The 21,160-nt window shown below is 35.4% G+C and overlaps 1 pseudogene across 1 annotated transcript; it reads left to right on the plus strand.

Moving 5' to 3' along the window:
- Positions 1-19,045: 19,045 nt before the first annotated feature.
- LOC308651838 (putative elongation factor 1-alpha-like 3) lies at positions 19,046-20,359 on the plus strand (annotated as a pseudogene). The gene has a single exon. The product of its transcript is annotated as a putative elongation factor 1-alpha-like 3 (transcript).
- Positions 20,360-21,160: the final 801 nt, after the last annotated feature.

Below are 21,160 nucleotides of genomic sequence, written 5' to 3' on the forward strand. Positions count from 1 at the left end.
AGTCTGATAAGTATCAAAGACAAAAATGCCATCTAGGGCTGGGGATGTGGCTCAAGCGGTAGCGCGCTCGCCTGGCATGCGTGCGGCCCGGGTTCGATCCTCAGCACCACATACCAACAAAGATGTTGTGTCCGCCGAGAACTGAAAAATAAATGTTGAAAATTCTCTCTCTCTCTCTCTCTCCCCTCTCACTCTCTCTAAAAAAAAAAAAAAAAAAAAAAAAAAAAAAAAAAAAAAAAAAAAAAAAAAAAAAACACTACTTTAAAAAAAAAATGACATCTAACCTGAAACTCTTAATTTCAGCATCCATATACCTGTTAAGATTTCTATACCTGGCATTTCCAATTATGCAGGCCTGCCTTATATCTATATATCATGTACTTGATATCAAAATTGACATTTAGACAAATGAGCACTCACAAATAAAAATTTAAATAAAATAATAGATCCAAATAACAACTCAAATCAAGTAATGAAATAAAAATATAAATGTCTTTAAGATTCTTATTACAGATTCTCAATATATAACTAAACTTGTTCCTCATATTTTTATAGCTCTGTTATGCCCTTGTGTGGATTCCAATTTACTATTTTTTTAATGCTTCAAACTCTTTTACAACATCATACATCTCCTATCTTTTTCATTCATATATACGGCCACACCAAAATTCCTGAACTTTTGACAGAAGGTAACGCTCACACAAATAAAGCTATGAAATCCCTTTGTCCTTTATTTTCAGATATTATAAAATCCCATGGATATCTTCATCAAAATGCTCAATCACTAATAAAAAATGTTTTCCATCTCTTCTCAACAGGCTCATGCTATAGTCAACAACTGTTCTCACTGTATCTCTCCAGGCTCCTATGTGGAAGTCTGTAAATCCACAAGACCTACATTCTAATACACTTTGGCAAAGTGTATTAAAACAAAGATGTTACCCCATTTTCCTCCTTTTCATCCTTACTCCTTTCTTCGTGTTTTTATTGATACTCATCTGGGTTCATTTGGGCTAGTGCCCAAAGGTCTGATAAGATATCTACTTACATTTCTCATTTATTGTTTTGTTTTACCACCATGGGAAAACTATTCCTTTAAAAATGGATAATGCCCCTGAATATACATCTCGAGCTTTTGCACAATTTTGTAATCAATAAAATATAATTTTAAATCATGAAATTCCTCATAATGTTACCGGACAAACCTTGGTTAAATGAGCACATTGTACACTTAAAACTTGCCTTTTAAAACAAACAAAAAAAGATCTAGCTTCTCTCGTATAAATAATGCTTTAAATATTGTTTTATTTACAGTTTATGCATTCAATATACAATACAAAGTTAAGACTCACAATTGGTCATCTGCTTTGGATAGACATTTTATCTACCCAAACAGCCATTACCAAAAATTTATGTAGTATATAGGGTTCCACCAGACCCAGGATTACAAGGCCCTATCCCTCTGATCACATGGGGAAAAGGGTAGACTGCTGTGCTTACACCAACAAGTTCAGTTTGGATTCCAGCTCAGTGTGTGAGACCTATCAATTATAAATGGATATCAGGGATTTCACAACCTGATCCCCAAGTTTTTTTGATTGAGGAAAATCCCACTAAACAAAAGGACAATGATCACTCTCCTCGAAAAGGAAGATACACTGAAAGAGGATCCCAAGCTACTAGACTTCCAGTGACGTGGGGGGTTACAAAATCATTAACAGCATCAGCTCAACAGCTGTTGGCTCAAATGGGATTAAAATGTACTCCAGAAAACTTAGTTACTGCTTTAATTGATAAATTCACACAAAACTTGGTAAATAGTTTGGTCTTAATAAGAACATTGTTCTCTTGTTGTACCCCAGCCGTGGGAAATTCAGTACAGTCAGACTCCTTGACTTCTAAAACCCATTATAATATCTGGGTTCACTTGGCTAAAATTGCTATATACCTGCAAAAATGTCTCATGGTACACAAATTGTCTTAGCAGACTAACTGTGTTCTCACCATCCCCACAGTATTTAATAGGTCACCATCCTGTGCAATGTATCCATAAAGGTCTATTCCCCTTGATAAAAACTGCGATAATTCAATAAACCTTCTCTCTAAAGCAAAGTTTAACATTTTCCTTAGTGAGTATCCCTGGACTAGCTGTCAGGGCTTCCAAAACAATTATAAAACTGTCCTGTGCTATGGTAAAAAAATATTAATCATACCTGTATGGCAATTAATATGCCTAATGTAGAACAAGAACATCATCAAGCCACATTTGACAACTGAGTTTCAATTGATTTTTTTCTTATTATTACATCATAAAAGATGTCAGGAGTTTAATAATATATGTTGCTTCAATTTAAGTGATAATAGTAATTCTATCTCAAAGGAGTTTTACTCCTTTGAAGATATCATTATAAGGGTCCAACAAGATGATAGAGGTTTAGACTTATTGAATTGGCTAAATTCATGGTTACCAACTTTACTTGGGTTAATTATTTATAGGTAGATGTTTATTAATATTGGGATTATTATGTTGTGCTTGCTGTTGCCAATGTTTACCCTATTTTTTTGCCCCCACCAACATTTAAAAAAAAAGAAAAGAAACATTATTTATCTGAAAGTCCTTAAAAAACAAGAAAGGGGAGCTGTGGGGGTTATGTGTTTGGGATTGCCGTCCCTGATGACTTCATGGTAGTGGCACACTTGGTGCCTGGGAAAGTTTCTCTGCAAAGGCATAGGATGCCCGGTTGCTATGGTAGTTTCCTCCATGCTAGAGTCTTATCAAGTTCGACCTTAATCTTAGGCACATAATTCGTGGGAATAAAGGATCTTGTCTGCTTGATAACTACAATGTTTCACCAAGCTCTGGTGCTCCTGGATCTGCCTGCTTAACAGTAACTTCAACAATGAACCTTCTTGAAAACTGTGCAAAGCTCCTGACGTTGCATACTGTAACTGTGAAATATAACTGCAGAATAAAAAACCTTACTGATACTTTAGACAATAATGTAGCTATGGTACTAATGACCTAATGTAACCTATTGGTATAAATAAATGTGGCCACTTGGACAAAGAGCCAGTCTGCCACCTTCCCTGTCTCTGTCTACTTATTATTATTTCTTTACAAGGGCCAGGAACCTCCGACCCTGTCTCTTTGATTCTAGACACAGCCTTCCTTGGGAATTTCCACAGGTTTATTCTTTCTGTGGAGAATAACATTTATGGATTCTTCAGTGTGTAGATGTATACTCAAAATTTTATATACAGTCTATTCCATTATTTTTAGGAGTTATGTTCTATAAATCTGCCACCAATACTGTATTAGTAAATACTAAATCATTGCTGCTAGAGAATGCAGGGTTGGGTGTATGAAAGCCTCAGCTCATAGCGTTTTTCAGTAATTGCTCATTACATAAGCTTATTTTATATGTGTTTCTGGTTAAATATATTTTATTTAAAATGTAATTTTAATTCATTAACATAGAACTCACAGCCAATAGCACTGTAATTTATGAGTGAACAAAGCTTAGCTAACATGCATTTTCTCTGGAAGACATGTCACAGCTTTCTTGACCTTACATCTACAATAAAAGAACACTTCAGCACTGTGCTTGGGGCCCATTTTAAATCATGAAATAAACAATAAAAGTCTAATAATGTGAGAAATGTGGTACTAAATATACCACAAAGAGGATATTTCTTTACAACAGAACTAAAATAAGAAGGAAGAATGTCACCCTCTTTGACCTCAGCTGGGAATGTGCAAATTGACTCCAATTTCTCCTTGTTTCTGAAAATGCATATGTTCTGTGAATGACTGGTAAAACTCTGCAAGTATTGATTTTGGAAGCACAAATAAATTTTAGTAAATAAACTTGTAAATACAGGATATTCAAATAATCAGAAAAGGCTGCAGATTTGTGAGTCTACATTTCTGAGGAGCATTAGTCTTTAGTTTGCAAGCATCCTTTGTATAATTTAATTCTTTTAATTTTGTTAAGATCTGTTTTATATCTTAGCATATTGTCTCTGCTGGAGAATATTCTCTATGCATTTGAGGACATTTGTTTCTTGTGCTACAGTTGAGTGGAGTGTTCTAGAGATATCATTAGTTTTAGTTGTTCAACAGTATTGCCCATGTCTCCTACATTGTCTAGCTATTCTATCCTTTATTGAATGTGGTGTATTGAAGTCTTAAATTATTATTATCTATTTCTCCTTTAAATTCAGTCAGTCTTTGTTTGATGTATTTTGAAGTCTATTGTAGATGCATATTTTTCATAATTATTATATTTTCCAAATATAAGTGACATTTCTATAGTGACAAATGTCTCTTTTCATAGCTAACAACTTCCTGTGGACTTAAAGTCTATTTTTCTTGATTTTAATTTAGCTACTCCAGATATCTCATAGTTGCTGTTTTCATGGAATATCTTTTTCAACTCTCTAAATTTCAGACTGTGTGTCTGTTGCAAACTGTGGTTTGTTGGATTCTAGTTCTTTGGAATTTTTTTGTAAAAATGCATGCATATTTGCAAACTACTTATCTGACAAGTTATCAGTATTGAGAACATATGAAAAATTTAAAAATTCATAATCAAAAAGTGATTAAAAATGACAAGTGATATTAATAGACATTTGTCAAAAGAAGATAAATAAATGACCAAGAAGTATATGAAAATGTGCTCAACATCCCTAATCATCAGGAAAATGAAAATCAAAACCATGATGTCTCATTCTAAGTAGAATAGTTATCATTAAAAAGATGAAAAAAATGCTAACAAGGATTTATGGAGAGGAACACTCTCATATACTGTTGGCAGAAATATGATGTAATACAGTGCCTACTCTATTCAGTTTTCTTTCATTTTTACCCAGTATCCTTTTTTATTTCAGAATTCCATCCAAGATACCACATTACCTTTAGCCATTGTATCATCTTAGGTTCCTCTTGGTTGAGGCAATTTCTATGACTCTTCATGGTTTTATGACTGTGATACTTTTGAGAAGTAATGGTGAGGTATTTTGTGGAGTGCTCTCTTACTGAGATTTTTCCAAAGTTTTTTCTCATGTTTAGGCTGCAGTTATGTGTTTCTGGGAGGATAACCAACACACACAAAATTCCTTTTTACCATATTATATCAACAGTCCATGCTATCAACATTATTTGCCAATATTATTGGTACTAATTACCTAAGGTAATGTTTGTCATGTTTTCCATTGCATAAATCACGCTTTTCCTTCTCTTTCCACATGAACCACTTTGGAAGTCACTGTTATAGTACACACTTAAAGAAAGGAAATTATGTTCATTCTCCTTGAGGGCAAAGTACTTTACTGATTTTTAAACTATTCATTGTTTTTTCAGATTGTGCTAGGTTTTGAGAATATCTCTTTTCAGAATCTCCTTCAGATTAATAATAACTTCAGTGAGATATAAGAAGTTTATTCCATTCTTCTATCCTTTGTTCTATTCCTATCATACATGTCTACATGTTAGGTACCAAAAAATACAGTGTAATAATTGTTGCTTTATATAATCTTATGTCTTTAAGAAATCAAGAAAATACACACACACACACACACACACACACACACACACACATAGCATGCATAATTTTTAAACAACATTTTTCCCATTTCTAATACTTTTTATTTTTCCCATGATTTAAATTTACCATCTGATGTCACATCATTTCTACCCCAAATATTCTTTACCTAGCCCACTTTTTGTACTCTTTTTGTATGTCATATTTTGCATATCTTTATATGCTATAGACTCAGCAATTCAACTTTTAAAAAGATATTTTAGGAGATATAATTTATGTACCATTAAATTCACCCATTTAAATTGTACAATCCAATGTTTCTATGTTTTCACAGATAAGTGCAACCATTGCCACAATTTTAGAATTTCTTATAACTTTCCATAATTTTATGTCTTTTAAAGAAGTTAAACATAGAAGTGAGGCAAATATACAGACAGCTTTTGTTATAATAATCTTCATTTACAGTTTCTGATGTCCTTCATTTGTTCCTGTGGTTTTGAGTTATCATCTGGTGTCATTTTCCTACTCCATACAATTCTGCAAACACAGGTCTCCTCTGTGTTCTTATTGTTAAATTTATTACACTTCAATATGTTATAATCTCAATAATATAATCACATACATATTGTCTTATGCAATTGCTCTTTAAATCAGTTAAAAGGAGAGAGAAGAAATATGAATACGTAGTATCTTTATAATTAAGCTGGAGCTTTTTAAAATTTGAATTGGAATTATAACATAGCACCTCCTTCAGCCTAAAGAGCTCAATATTTCTTGTAAGGCAGGTCTGCTTATAATAAGTATGACTTTATATTTACACCTGAGAATGTCTTTATATTGCCTTTATTTAAAAAAAAAACATTTCGCATTTTACAAAGAAAACTTCATAAAATTCTTGCTTGACGGTTTATTTTTACCTTTGGGCACTATAAATTAGTTATTACACTGTCTTCTAGCCCCAAGTTTGATGATATGTCAGGTGTTAATCTCATTGATGTTCATTTGTATACAAAAAAACCTTTGTTTTGTCTTGCTGGTTTTAAGATTGCTTCAGTTCTTCAACATTTTGATTTTGATGTGTCTGTGTGAGAATATCCTTCTACTCATTGAGTTACTTGGATAATAGATTAATGATTTTCATCAATTTTAGGAAGTTTTATTCATTATTTTTCAAATATTTTTCCTGCTCCTTTCTCTTTCTCCTCTCCATCAAGAATTACCATTAGGCTTGTGTCTGGTATTCCACATTTATGAATGCTTAATGATATCCCACATTTCTGAGTCTGTTCATTTTTCCTATTTTTTTCTCTCTGTTCTGTAGACAGCAAAATCTCCATTAATCTCTTTTCATGTTCAGTGACTTCTTCCAAAAATTCAAATATGTTATGAGTTCTTTTTAGTGAATTTTCAACTCTCAAATTTCCATTTGTTTCTTTCCTATAATTTCTATTTCCTCTTTGATGTTTTCTATCTGATATCACATTGTCACCAGACTTTCCTTTATTGTTTTTGTTAGTGTCCTTTACGTCTTCAATCATGATTTTCAGGAGTTCCTCGAACATATTTATAACAGTTTCTTTGCAGTATTTGTATGCAATGTCCAACACATGTATCCTCTCAAAGGCATTTTCTATTGTCCCTTTTTCTCCTGCATAGGCCACACTTTCCGGTTTGCATATTTCATACTATGTTTTGTTTTGTTTTTAAATAATATATTCTTTTTAGATAATATATTTTTACTATCTGAATATTGATCACCTTCCCCTTCCCGGAGGTATGTGGAGGTCTTGTTGTTGTTATCATTTGTCTGTTTCTTTATTTAGTGACTTGGCTGGCCTATTTGAGTGAAGCGTATTTCCCTGCAGTATGTATTCTCTCTGTACTCTTTTCACTCCTCAGAGTATACAGCCATGAACATGGACACAGTCACTTTTGGTCAGCAATGAGTTTAACACCGCTTTCTTTGGCTATCTCTTTCTCTGATCTCTCTGTTAAGCTCTCTTCATCTGTTGGTATCACACCTTAGCCCTTACTAATTACTGACTGACTGATTCAATAGTTTTTAACAATATCCAGAGGAAAAACTGCTCCACAGTCTGACCTAATTAAATTGAGACCATTGCTGAAGTAGTTTTTGAGTCTAGAACTCAAGGTTCATTGTGAGTCCAAAACGACTCTTTTTTTTAAATATTTCTTTTCCTCATTTGGTCTGGTAAATTTCTATATGGACTGTAATCTATCTTATTGCCCTCATAACATTACCAGCCTCCTTGCAACTGCTTACCATGAAAACCCCCATTGTATTTGAAAGTTCCCTTACACTTGGCATTCTCCAGTCTCTTTCCCAAATAAAATCAATTTCCTTGGGGAGAACTTCAAAGCGCCTCTCTGTTCTTCGGACCTGACTCTATCTTTGGGAATAACTTTTTATACAAGTCTTCTGGAGATAGGAGCAGGAACAGTGACCTGCTTCTTTACCTCCGTTTGATAGCAGAGAACTGAGTTGGAATAATAGCCTCTAGTCCTCTTGACTTACTTCTCCTGGCACAGAAACTCCTTTCTATGAGTGAGCCAAAGTAAGGTAATTAAGTCTCCAGTGTTGTTGGCTTATATATCAGACAGTTTTGTATTGCTATAATGAAATACCTGAGGCAGCATACTTTATTTTTTAAAAAAATAAGCTGATTTCTTTTATGATTTAAAAAAAAAAAGTTGCTATCTCTAATTCTGTTCACAGTTTTTGCAGGTCCAAAACAATTGTGCCAGCACCCTGATGAGGGGTCCCTGGCTTCATTACAATATGGCTGAGAAATGTAAAGGGAACCAATACATGCAGATAAGACAAGCATGCAAGTGGCTTTATTTCATAATAACCTGTTCTCTTGCCATATCTTGGGAATGTATTTGGAGATAAGGCCTTCAGATGGTAATTAACCTTAAGTTGGATAATAATGGCAAAAACCTGATTCAATAAGATTATCATCCTTGTAAGAAAGGACACCAGAAATTGTGTGCTGTTTCTCCCTCTCCCCTTCTTTCTTTCTGTCAAATGAAGATACACAGAACAGATAACCATCCACACACCAAGAAAAAAGTCCTCACCAGAAACTAGAATTTCTGGCACATTGATCTCAGACAATGTTGATCCCCAGAACTGAGAGAAAATAAATTTCTGTTATTTAAGCCACTCAGTTAGTGAAACTTTGTTGTTGTAACCTAAGAAGACTAGCGTACACACTGTCTTAGTCTGTTTTCTATTGCTATAACAGATTACCATAGACAGAACAAGTTATAAATGTATTTGGTTCATGGTTCTGGAGTCTGAGAAGTATAAGCACATGGCACTAGCATCAGCCGAGGACTTCCTCCTGCATTATAAATGATAAAGGGCATCAAATGGCTAAACAGAGCAAGCATACTAGCTCAGATCTCACTCTTCTTATGAAGCACAAATACCATCATGGGAGTCCCACATTCATGACCTTCAAATCCTAATTACCTCCTGAATGCCAAATCTCTAAATACCGTTAGTATGTGCATTTGGGGATTAAGTTTCAAAACATGAACTTTTGGGAAATCCATTCAAATCATAGCACAAACTGATGTCAGAAAGTCTGTGTAGGAAATCTAGACTCAATCTGTCCAAGCTTCAACAGAGAAGGCTTGGAGTAAGAACATGGAGTAAGAAATTTTATCCCTAATGAGAGGTAAAGAGCCCTTCCTCCTCCATGGTATCACTGGAGAGCAAATGAAGAGCTCTACATTCACATCTGTGCTGCAGTAATGAGATGGCCTTCTCCTTTCCACAGGATGATATCAGAGAACAGAGTACAGAGTTCAGACTTCCAGCACTGCCTAACAGTAACAAGGCACTTTCCCTGATGTCAGTGTAGACATCATGGGGTGCAGTAACACCCCTCCTAGCCAGAGAGGTACCAGGAGAGGCCCTACAGGGAGCCGAAGCTGTCATTCTCCTCAGTAGAATGAGAAGCCCTTACCTTTGGTAAGGGAAAATGTTGGGAGATGTAAATGAATCATTACTTGGGACTCTGTAACCCCCCCCCCCACCAGTGAGACTCTTGTCCTGGGAATCCTTTGGTGTGAGACCACCAAGGGAAATGCCCATTTGCAGGTGTCTCCTGTGCTTATCATAGAATCTACTTGTTCAAAAGACTTGAATTCAAATCCCAGCTGTCCAGAGGTGAAAGAGTGTGGGGGGCAAACTGATAAGCCTCAGCTAAGCTGTTTGCTCACAAGCTTCATCCTGTTTACCTTGAAGAAGCCTTTGCACAGTGAATCCCTTTGATGTTTAAAATCTGTAGAATAAACACATGAAGCCTCACTCATTGTTGAATCAGACCCTATCAGGGCTGATTTATCCACTGAGTCCTGTTTCATCTACTTCTGCTTCTTGGTTTTATTTCCCTTATTTCTAATCCAACTCATTGCCCTGTCTGGGGAATGGTTCAACAGTCACACATGTTTGTGGTAAGTGGTGTCTTCAAACAGGAGACCCAGATGCTTGTGGTTACTTGCAATATTAAGGTGAGTTGGACACTCCTCAAAAAGAGGCACATGTCAATTAAAGAAAGGGGACAGGAGTGAATATTTTTATAGCTCAGTGTAAAATAAAACAGGATAGTCAATAATTAAACTGAACTACAAGAAATACAGCTTTGTGTTATAAGATACCTAAGATGAAGAAGGCAAAGTTGGTAAAGCTTTTAGAATTTGTTATTAAAACTTTTCTGTTTCCTTGAGAAGGAAGCATTAGATACAGAGTCATGGTTGGAGCTTGGTAAACAGCTGTTTTTAACTATGAAGCTGAGAGACAGGACAAAAGCCCCATGGGAACTTTTACTTTGCAGTACTTAATAAGAAATTATCTTGATCCACCTTGTAACCGTGTAAAATGTTTGGCTTATGACCTAATTTCTGGTTTTAAAATCACCCTTAAAAATCTGCAAACAGTTAACAAAGAGTCTTCAGGCAGCCACATTTCGTCCAACCCTTCCCCTGCTCGGCAGCAGTCTTTGTCTTCTGAAACAGGCAGTTGGTGGGAGAGGAAAAAGTTAAAACTCTAGCCACAGTTTTCAGAAAAATTCTCCAGCCTCCCTGAAAATGTAAAAAAAAAGAAAAACTCCAAAAGAAGATATTTTAACTGTGACAAGCCTGGACATTTGGCTAGAAACTGCTGGCCATAGCCTGGTCATAAATACAAACCAGAGCTGTGCTCATGCTGTGTCATGATAAGCATTATTTAAGACCACAGGAAAAAGTGTTCTTTTAAAATTCAAGCTGTTTCTGTCTCCAGCTGGTAAAAAAAATAAAAAAATAAAAATAAAAATAATTGCTGGCTGTCTTTAACACACTGTTTTGATAACAAGCCCCTCTCTAATCCTGCAGCACTGGGAGAGAAGAATGGAGAGATTCTAAATGTACAAGTTTTCCTTTTTAAAAAAACCTTTTCTATAGATTTTACTGTTTACCACATTCTTTATATATCTGAACTAAGTTAAAAGTGAACTTTGAGTTGATAAAGATGTTTTACATGATCCTTTACCAGAGTATGGCTTTGAGCTCATGATTTTATGGTGAATTTGCATTTGATCTTGCATGCCTAAACTAACTTATTTTTCAAATAAATTTTATTTTACACTCTTTGTTCAAATGCCAATTTATTTATTTATTTATTTATTTATTTATTTATTTATTTATTAGGGATGATGTTAGGAGATCTGACAATCATCAGGACAAAAGCCAGAAATCTGACATCTTTTATGTCCTCATGATAGATTGCAAACCTGGAATTTCCATCTACACAAGGCTGCTCTATAGTTAACTTATAATGAAAAATCTAATTGGCTCTATTTTAATTTCTAACAGGTTAAATCTAACAGAGGCTTTAATAGAAATCTATAATGTTACCTCCTAGCTGTGGAACTCCACTTATAAAAGTTATAAATCTTTGTTTGTTGCCTGTTTTGTTTATGTGTGTACACAGTGTCTTGTATTGTATTGTTGTGCCTATATATTATGTACATGGTATTAAAATTGACATATAAATAAATAAGTGCTCATAATTTAAATTTTTTAAATGGATCCAAGTTTTTTTTTAATTTAAGTGATATAAAAAAAGTTTAGTTTAAATTGGGTAATTAAATAAAAATAAGGATGTCTTTAAAGTTACTAACTCAAAAGTTTTTTCTAGGTGGCCATATAATTAATAAAGTGCTGATTTCTATAAAATGCTAAAATGTAGTATCCATTGCTTCTAACAATTCCCTTTCAACAGGAAAGAGGTACTTAGTATTGTTAACTATATTTGTTTGATATCTTGGCTTTTACAATTTTAAAAAAGTACATTAGTTTTAACATAAATTGGACTAATCTTCAAAAATGTGTTTGTTAAAGGAAACATCTAATTAATTTACAAAGTTAAAGTGCTAAAACATCTACTGCTCAATATAAAATCAAGCACTCTTAACTAAAATATATTTAAACATGAATGTTTCCATAAATTGGAAATTTTAAAAAGTTTATATGTAATTAAATTGGCTATATATAATTAACATAGTCAACTAAAGTTATTCAAAGTTTTTTCTCTTTTAAAAAAAAATTCTAATTGCCTGTATACAAAAATGAATAAGATCATTTAGCAGACCCCTGTCATATTTCAGAATGCTAATTGGACTTTCTAAATAAAAGCCGAGAGAAAAAAGAAATACTGGCTTTTTCTGCAGACACAGGTCAAATATTAATATATGGATATAAAACAAAAGTTTAACCCTCTATATGTTAAAGTAATAAGGATTGTTTTACAACATTAACTACTCTCATTCTCATTCTACTCTTGTGTTTGTTAGGTTTTTTACCTAGAGAAACTAGTCTTAAAGGAATTAAGTTTTATACAACTCTGGTTAAACAACAATTGCTATTTTAAAGTATTACATTATAGTCCAGATTCCAAATTTTTCTTTAAAAGCTAAATTTGGTTGATGTAAAAAACAACTGTGTAATTTTGATGCTGCTACTGACTTTTTTAATACTAAATGTATTCATTATCTCCCAAGTATATAAGTATTTAAAGTATAATATTTAAAAGTTTAAAAGGATATTTTATTAAGTCAATGCTCTGCAAACTAAAGTTTTCTGTAGTAGTGATTTTAGAGACATATATAAAAATAACAAATTTGGTTAAAATTTATTTATGTCATTTAATATTTTGTAATGAGATAAAAATGATCTGCCATAAGTTATAAAACTTTGTGTTATTCTCCACACTGAGAGATAAACTTAAATACATTTTAAAAACAATAAAGTAAGCCTGGTTTATTTAAAGGTTAACATTGTGAGAAATAAAAACATTTTGCCACTTTCCCACAAAAGGGAGTTAAGAGCTCTCTTAACTTGTTTGATTCCTATTTTAGATGTAATGTTAAATTATGTTACCTGATTCATATTGACTCAAAATGGTAGCTGAGGACTTTAAGAAAGAGACAAAGATTAGTTTCAAAAGTAAAACACCTATTCAAAGGTTTGTTAGGGAGCCACCTTACATGAGTTAGAACTCTACCTCTCACCTTATTCCATGTTAAGGTAACCATTCAATTTCATTTAAATTTAAGTTCAAAGGATAGATTTTTGTTGTAGGGATTACTATAATCTTAAATACACACACACACACACACAGAAAGGTTTAAAATTACAAAATATTATGTCTCCTGTTTCATAGCTCTTATACGAATTTTGCTCTTGATAATTTCATTTTGTATTTTCCTTTCAAACTTTACAACTATTGTCTGTTAATGCCTTACATAAGTATAATTTCTAATATAACAGCCTAAGTTAATTTGAGATAATAAGGCCATTACCTATTGGACAAAAGATATATAAAGCTGACTTTCAGGCTCTAAACGGACCCCATTTTATGATTTTTTTTGCTCAACTTGTCATTAAAGGCAGAACCCAGGTTATACAATTGTTAAGATCTGAGCCCTCTCTTCTTGTAGTTCCTTTCTCTGCTCAAAAATAAAGTTAGTTTTGACAAACTTTAAATATTTGGCAAATAGCTTTTGCTAATTTTCCTGGTCAGTTACAAAATTATTATCCTCATGATAAACTTATTCTCTCTGTCACTTTAACCTCTATTATTTTTCCAAAGATTGTATGTACTCAGCTGGGGCAGTCACAGTGTTCACTGATGACTCCAGTTGAGGAAAAGCTGGCTTTTACAGCCTTGCTTATACTGAGGTGGTGCAAACTTCCTACAGCTCTGCACGGTGAGAGAACTTCAAGGTCTTATCTATGTCTTACTTCATTTTGCTAATGAGCCAGTTAATATCTACAGTAACAGTGCCTATACAGTAGGAGTCACTATGTACATCGAAACACCTACTGTTGGACAGGCATAGTCAGAAGAGTTATTTCTTTCATACTTTACATAAGACAATTCACATGAGTCAATATACTTGTTTTATTGATCATATTAGAGCTCATTCCAAACTTCCAGGTCCTTTGGCATCAGGTAATACTAAAGTTGATTATCTTGTTGCAGCCAACCACAGTTGTCTTCATATGACTATGCTCAAGCTTCTTATTCCTTCATCATCATAATGCTTCCACTTTGCATAAGAAACTTTATATTACTTGAGAACAACCTCACTAAACTGTTCATCAATACCCTCATTATGTGGTTCACACTCCAGTTTCACCCACTGGGGATAATCCCTATGGTTTTTGGCCAAATTGACTGTGGCAGAATGATGTACTTCACATCCCTCAATTTGGCAAACAGTTTTATTTATGTTCATATTATTATTGATACTTGTTCTCATTTTATTTTTGCCACTGCTCGTACAGGAGAAAATACTCATCAAGTTATTTCTCATTGCTGAGCTACTTTTGTGATGCTGGTCTTCCCTGTACAGATTAAAACTGATAATACTCCAGCTTATAATAGTTCTTCTTTTCAACAGTTTTTCATCAATTTCATATTGATCACTGAACAGGAATTCCTTATAATCCCCAAGGTCAGGCTATTGTGGAACAAGCTTATTTTTCCATTAAATTACAATTACAAAAACAAAAGAGGGGAATAGAACTCCACAAAATTGTTTGAATCATGCTATATTTGTTTTAAATTTTTAAAATTATGACTGTGAAGGTCTCACTGCCGCTGAACAACATATCTTCCACTGCAACAGCCCCATTTGGTGTAATTTGGTGAAAAGACTTATAAACAGGACAATGGAAAGGAAAAGATGTGGTGATAATGTGAGGTACAGATAATGCTTGTATTTTTCCAGAAAGTGCAATTAGTCCCATTTGGGTACCTGAATGTGCCATATGACATTGACATGGAGGACCTGGAGCCAAAGTTTAAATGACTGAAGATCAGACCAATTCTTATCTCCAGTGAGAACAGAAAGCTGATAAAGAAGAAGAGGATGGATAACAGGACTCCATGAACCCAGAAGGCCAACATGCTAACATGGGGACAATGAAGAATCTGACACATGAAGCTGATCAGATAATAGAACAACCGAAAGGTATTAAGTCTCCAACCACTATGTCAGTGGCTATGCTGGCTCTATTGAGCTGTCAGATGAGTGGAGTTCATGGCAATACTTATTGGACCTATTTTCCAAACCACCTTATTACCCCACTGTGTGGACTGGAGAAGCTATCCTAGTATTTACTAATGATACTCATATAAATGGAGGTTTTAAAGACAAACACATTACAACTATTCATGCAACTGGATTTAATTATACTGGATATAGTGTGAATCTACCTATATGTTGGTGCTATGATAAGCCTGTCAGCTGTTTAAAAGTAACATTTGAGGGCTGGGGTTGTAGCTCAGTGGTAGAGCACTTGCCTCTCACGTGTGAGAACCTGGGTTCAATCCTCAGCACCACATAAAAATAAATAAACAAAATAAAGATAAAAAAGTAACATTGGAGGAAGAGATGGAATATGGGGAATGCCAGAATAGCTAATTGTGCTGGCCCCTGGGAATTAATATCATATATTCAGACAGTTATGAAGGTGGGAATGTCTCATAACAAGCCACATAATCCATGGAACATCCACCAATACCTTACTGTCCTTATCATTCTGCAATAGAATTTTGTGCCTTTTATAAATAGATGGAATGTTAAAATATCTTGCCAGTGCAGCATAAAGTCTCCAGAAGTGGTGGATGTATCTTGGATTGGTCTCCAAGAATTGATAAGAGACATTTATGTCAGGATTTCATGAGTCTGGAAGATTTGTTGGTAATATCCTGGCTTTTAGTGGTGATGGCATGCAAAAAGATCTGTGGCATTTAATACCTGCTTTGGATTTTATCCATTACACACATGGCCCCATGCGTGACTTTATAGATAGGAGCTGCAAAGAGGGTTCCTGCTATGATCTGCAGGTCTGTGTTCAATCTCCCTATGTTTTAATTTCTTAAAATGTGAAAGTAAAAAGAAGAAAAATATCATGTAACTTATAAGAGATGTAATTTAACCAACTGCATCACTAGATATAATAAGATAAAGGAAGTACTTATACTGTATCAGCCTTTCTTTATTTTACCCCCAGCTAACATTTCAGGGACATGGTATGATGATGCTGGAGTTCGAGTCTTATGACAGATGCATGCCCAACTAAGAAGCCCCCAGCAGCAGGCTGTTGGTCTTCTTGTAGTTGGAGTAGTCACTTTAATATCTTTTTTGGCTTCTACCATGACAGCTTCTATAGTCTTACCTCAAAAAACATTCAAAATATACATTTTCTTAGCAATTTGGCTCAAAATACTTCCAAAGCCCTACATAATCATATAAATATTGATGAAAAGACTGAGACTAAATTAAATGCTTTGGAAACGACTGTCATAAATATTGGGAATGAATTTTCCACTCTCACATATAAGGTTTAGGTGCCATGCCACCTATAAATACATCTGCATTACTGCAGCCAAATATAATGCTTCCCAATGGGATTGGAAAAAGGTTAAAAACCATGTAATGGGCATTTAACATATAAATATTGACAACCTGCATCTTATGGAGTTACATAATCACATTCAGGATATTCAGGAAAGCAGAAACAATCTCATGTATACTGCATTCCTAGCTGAACAAATGCTTCATGATTTCAATGGCTTTAATCTTGGAAATATGTTAAAACATTCCGCATGGTATATTTTTGGAATGTTTTGTTTGCTACTAATTCTCTTTTGTGTTGTCATAATAGGTTGCCATATCCCTCAGAAGAAGAGAAGATATCCGGGAACTCCAAATAATAGCAAGTCACTTGTGCTTCAAAAATTTAAAAGGGGGAGATGTTGGGAGCTGCAAATTAATCATTGCTTTGAATTATGCAATCCTGGATAGAGACACCTTTTCTGGTAATCCTTTAGTACCAGGTTGCCAAGGGAAACACCTAACTGCAGGTGACATCTGTTGATAGGGAGAGTTCTGTGCTTATCATGGAATATACTAGTTTAAAATCTTTGAATTCAAATCCCAGCTGCTCAGAGGTAGAAGAGATGGGCATGAACTAATAAGCCCTAAGTTGTTTTCCTCACAAACCTCATTCTGTTTTCCTCAAAGAAGACTTTTCATAGTGAATCCCTTTGATGTTTAAAACCTACAAAATAAACTCATGGAGCCTTGCTTATTGTTGTATCAGACCCAATCAGGGTGCCCACTGAATATTGGGGTGATGGCCATCATCTCATAGAGGGGTTCTTATTCCTGTCCAGGAGGGTGTAAGCCACCCTAAAACTTAAAGTTCCAAATAATAATTAGTGAAGAACAAATAAAAAACAAATAAAAGTCAGAAATATATTTACAAAAGTGAAGACCCTGATCTAGTCCACATGGTGCTGGAACTAGACACAGAAAAGGTGGCTCTGGTGGTTTACTTAAGGGTGTACATCAAAGGCAGGGTTATAATGTTTCAAGGGCACAATTTTGCTTCATGATGTCTTGCAGTCATCAGGTTGAATGGTATCTTGGCAGGTCACATCCATCTCAGGTGCTGTGTGGGGTCTCTGGAACAGCTTGAGGGGGAAGTTCATCAGGTGGTAAATCCTTATTGGAGGTGCTACAGAAGTTCCCAATGCCAGACTTATTCCTTCATTAGGCTACAATTTGCAACATAGTCCACATACAGCCCACAGATAGCTCATGAAAACCAAGTCCTGTTTTATCTATTTCTGCTTGTTTATTTCTCTTATTTCTTATATTTTTAATCTAACTCATTGTCCTATTCAGGGAACATTTCAACAGTCATGTAGTCTTATGATAGAGAAAACTGGACTTCTACCTATGCCTTGAAGTAACAATGTAGTACTCTACCCCGCCCCACCCTGCTGCCGAAGTATTTTCATAGAACATCAACTAAAACATAAGGATCATTAAGTCCTCACCTTGTTATGCCCAAAATGTTCACATCTCAATTAAAAAAAACTCACTAAAAAGCAGGGAAATCTCACACGAAAGGGAAAAAAAAAGACAATCTTGATGCCAATCAAGATAACAGAGATATCAGAACTATCAAAGTTTATTTGGAAAAAAAAAGAAGTTTATTTGGGTAGCCATCATAAAAAATCTTTAAGAAACAATTACATATGTGCTTGGAACAAATGAAAAAAAATAGAAAGTTTCAGCAAATAAATAGAAGATATAAAGAAAAAACAGAAATTTTAGAATAGGAGTAAAGTGACTGAAAATTAAAAATTCAGTGGATGGGCTCAGAAGCAGATTAGAGGGGACAGAGAAAAGTATCAGTGAACTGAAAGAACAGTAGAAATTGCCCAATCTGAACAACAGAAAGATAAAGAATGAACAATGTCTCATGGAAATGTGAGATCTTACATTCATGTCCTTGGCTTTCATAAAGAAAAGAATAAACCTACAGATTCAAGAAGCTGAGTAAATTTCATACAGGATAAAATGAAAGAAATTTATGGCAAGATACACTGTAGTCATATTTCCTAATTATAACCAAAGCAAAAAATGAGGAAATAAAATAATAGATAAAATTATTGGAAAAAATGTTATCTTTTAAAATATGATTCTTTACACAGGAAATGTGAAAAAAAGTCAGTTTAAATAGGACCAAAGCTTTATATATGCTTTATTTAGTACAGAAGTATAGAAAATTGTTTTTCAAATTTTTTAATATCGCAATTACACTACTAGAAATTTTTTCTATGAATATATTTTCTAAAATACTCCATCCAAATATACGTTACAAGGCTGTTTTAACAGCAGTTTGTAAAAACCAAACAAAGCAGGAAGTCATCTCAAAGTTTATTATTAGGAGACTTCTTGAATATATTTACATGAAAGGATACCATGAGATCACTAAAAATGAGGTGAATCTGTAAATGATGCTATGAAATGCTCTGAAAGATAAAGAGATTTTCCTAAACTGCCACAATGTGCTTGCTGCCAGAACACAAGTGTTATAAAAAACACCACTAAAGCAAAGCCAAAATGGAAAAGGAAAAGATTCAGATTAACATCACTATCATTAGACATGTAGATCTGGGCAAGTCCATCACTACTGACCATATGATGTACAATGTGGTGGGATTAACAAAACACCACTGAAAATTTTGAGAAGAAAGCTACCAAGATGGGAAAGGGCTCCTTCAAGCATGCCTGGGTCTTGGATAAACTGAAAGCTAAGCTTGACCATAGAATCACTATTGACATCTCCCTGTGGGAATTTGAGATCAGCAAGTATTATGTGACCATCACTGATGCCCCAGAACATAAAGACTTTCTCAAAAACATGATTACAGACACATCTCAGGCTGACTGTGCTGTCCTGACTGTTGTTAATGGTGCTGGTGAATTTGAAGTTGGTATCTCCAAGAATGGGCAGACCCATGAACATGCCCTTCTGGTTTTCACACTGGGTAATTATTGGTGTTGACAAAAGGGATTCCACTAAGACACCCTACAGTCAGAAGAGATATGAGGAAATTATTTTAGTTTCTACATTAAGAAAATTGGCTACAATCCTGACAAAGTACCATTTGTGCCAATTTCTGGTTGGAATGGTGACAACATTCTGGAGACAAGGGCTAATTTGCTTTGGAAAGTCACCCATAAAGATGGCAGTGCCTGTGGAACCACTCTGCTCAAAGCTGTAACTTACATTCTGCCACCAACTCATTCAATTGACAAGCCTTTGTATCTGCCCTTCCAGGATGTCTACAAATTGGTGGTATTGGTACTGTCCCTGTGGGCCAAGCACAGTGGTCACCTTTGCTTCAGTCAATGTCACAACTGAAGTAAAGATGATGGAAATTCACCATGAAGGTGTGACTGAAGCTCTTCCTGGGGATAATGTAGTCTTCAAGATCAGGAATGTGTCTGTCAAAGATCTCCATCATTGCCATGTTGCTGGTGACAGCAAAAATGATCCACCAATAGAAGCAGCTAGTTTCACTACTCAATTGATTATCATAAACCATCTAGGACAAATTAGTGCTGGCTATGCCACTGTGCTGGACTGTCACAAGGCTCACACTGCTTGCAAGATTAATGAGCTGAAAGAAAAGATTGATCATGGTTCTGGTATGAAGCTGAAAGATGGTCCTAAATTCTTGAAATCTGGTGATGCTACCTACCATAATTGATGTGGTAACAGGAAAGCCCATGTTTGTTGAGAGATTTTATGACTTTCCTCCTCTGTGTTGTTTTGCTTTTCATGATATGAAGCAGACAGTTGCTGTGGGTGTCATCAAAGGAGGAGACAAGAAGTTTACTGGAGATGGCAAGGTCACCAAGTCAGCCTAGAAAGCTCAGAAGTCATATATCCACCAGTGCCTAACCTCTGATGCAGGACTGCCCCTACCTATCAGCAGACTACCACAGGAGCTGAGACCCAGCTCAGACCACCACCCACACTAGCCTGTGCAGGACCCAGGCTCACAGTAGGCCTTGGTCCACTGCTCCACCAGTGGGGCAGACACCAGCCAGAGCCTAGCCTCTAGCAAAGGACCATCCCTTCTGACAAGCAGACTACCACGAGGTCAAGCCCAGCAGCCCAGATATACCCACACCAGCCTATGTGGGGACCAGGCTCACAGTAGGCCTGGATCCACCCCTTCACTAGCAGGCGCCTGCTGAAGCCCATCTTCTGGCACAAGACCACCTCTTCCGACTAGCAGACTACAGTAGGAGTCAGGCCCAGCCCATATCTGTCCACACCACCTTGAACAACCAGGTCCAGGGTAGGTCCAAGTTCACACCCACACACACACACCTGGAAGCCTAAGCCTAACCCACTTCCATCTTGGGACACTGCAGTCATTACCATAGCCTTCCCCACACAGTAACTCCTAACTTTTTGATGACAGGGCCTACAAGCAGATGCATCTCAGAGCAGGCATCCCAAATGGAGTATGAAGCCCACTCTTGCAGCCCCATCTCTGTAAGACATTGCTTCCATCTTGAAACACTTAACTATTATCTCAAGTTATCTCTGTTACTGCAGTAGCATACACTTAGATGCAGTAGCATACACTGAGGGACCCCAGCAGGGTCTGGAAGCCCAACATCAAGGTGAGGTACAGACAATTTGCATGGGTACTACAA

This window comes from Spermophilus citellus (assembly GCF_964194105.1).
Source record: "Spermophilus citellus genome assembly, chromosome: 1".
In the NCBI taxonomy this organism is placed as follows: domain Eukaryota; kingdom Metazoa; phylum Chordata; class Mammalia; order Rodentia; family Sciuridae; genus Spermophilus; species Spermophilus citellus.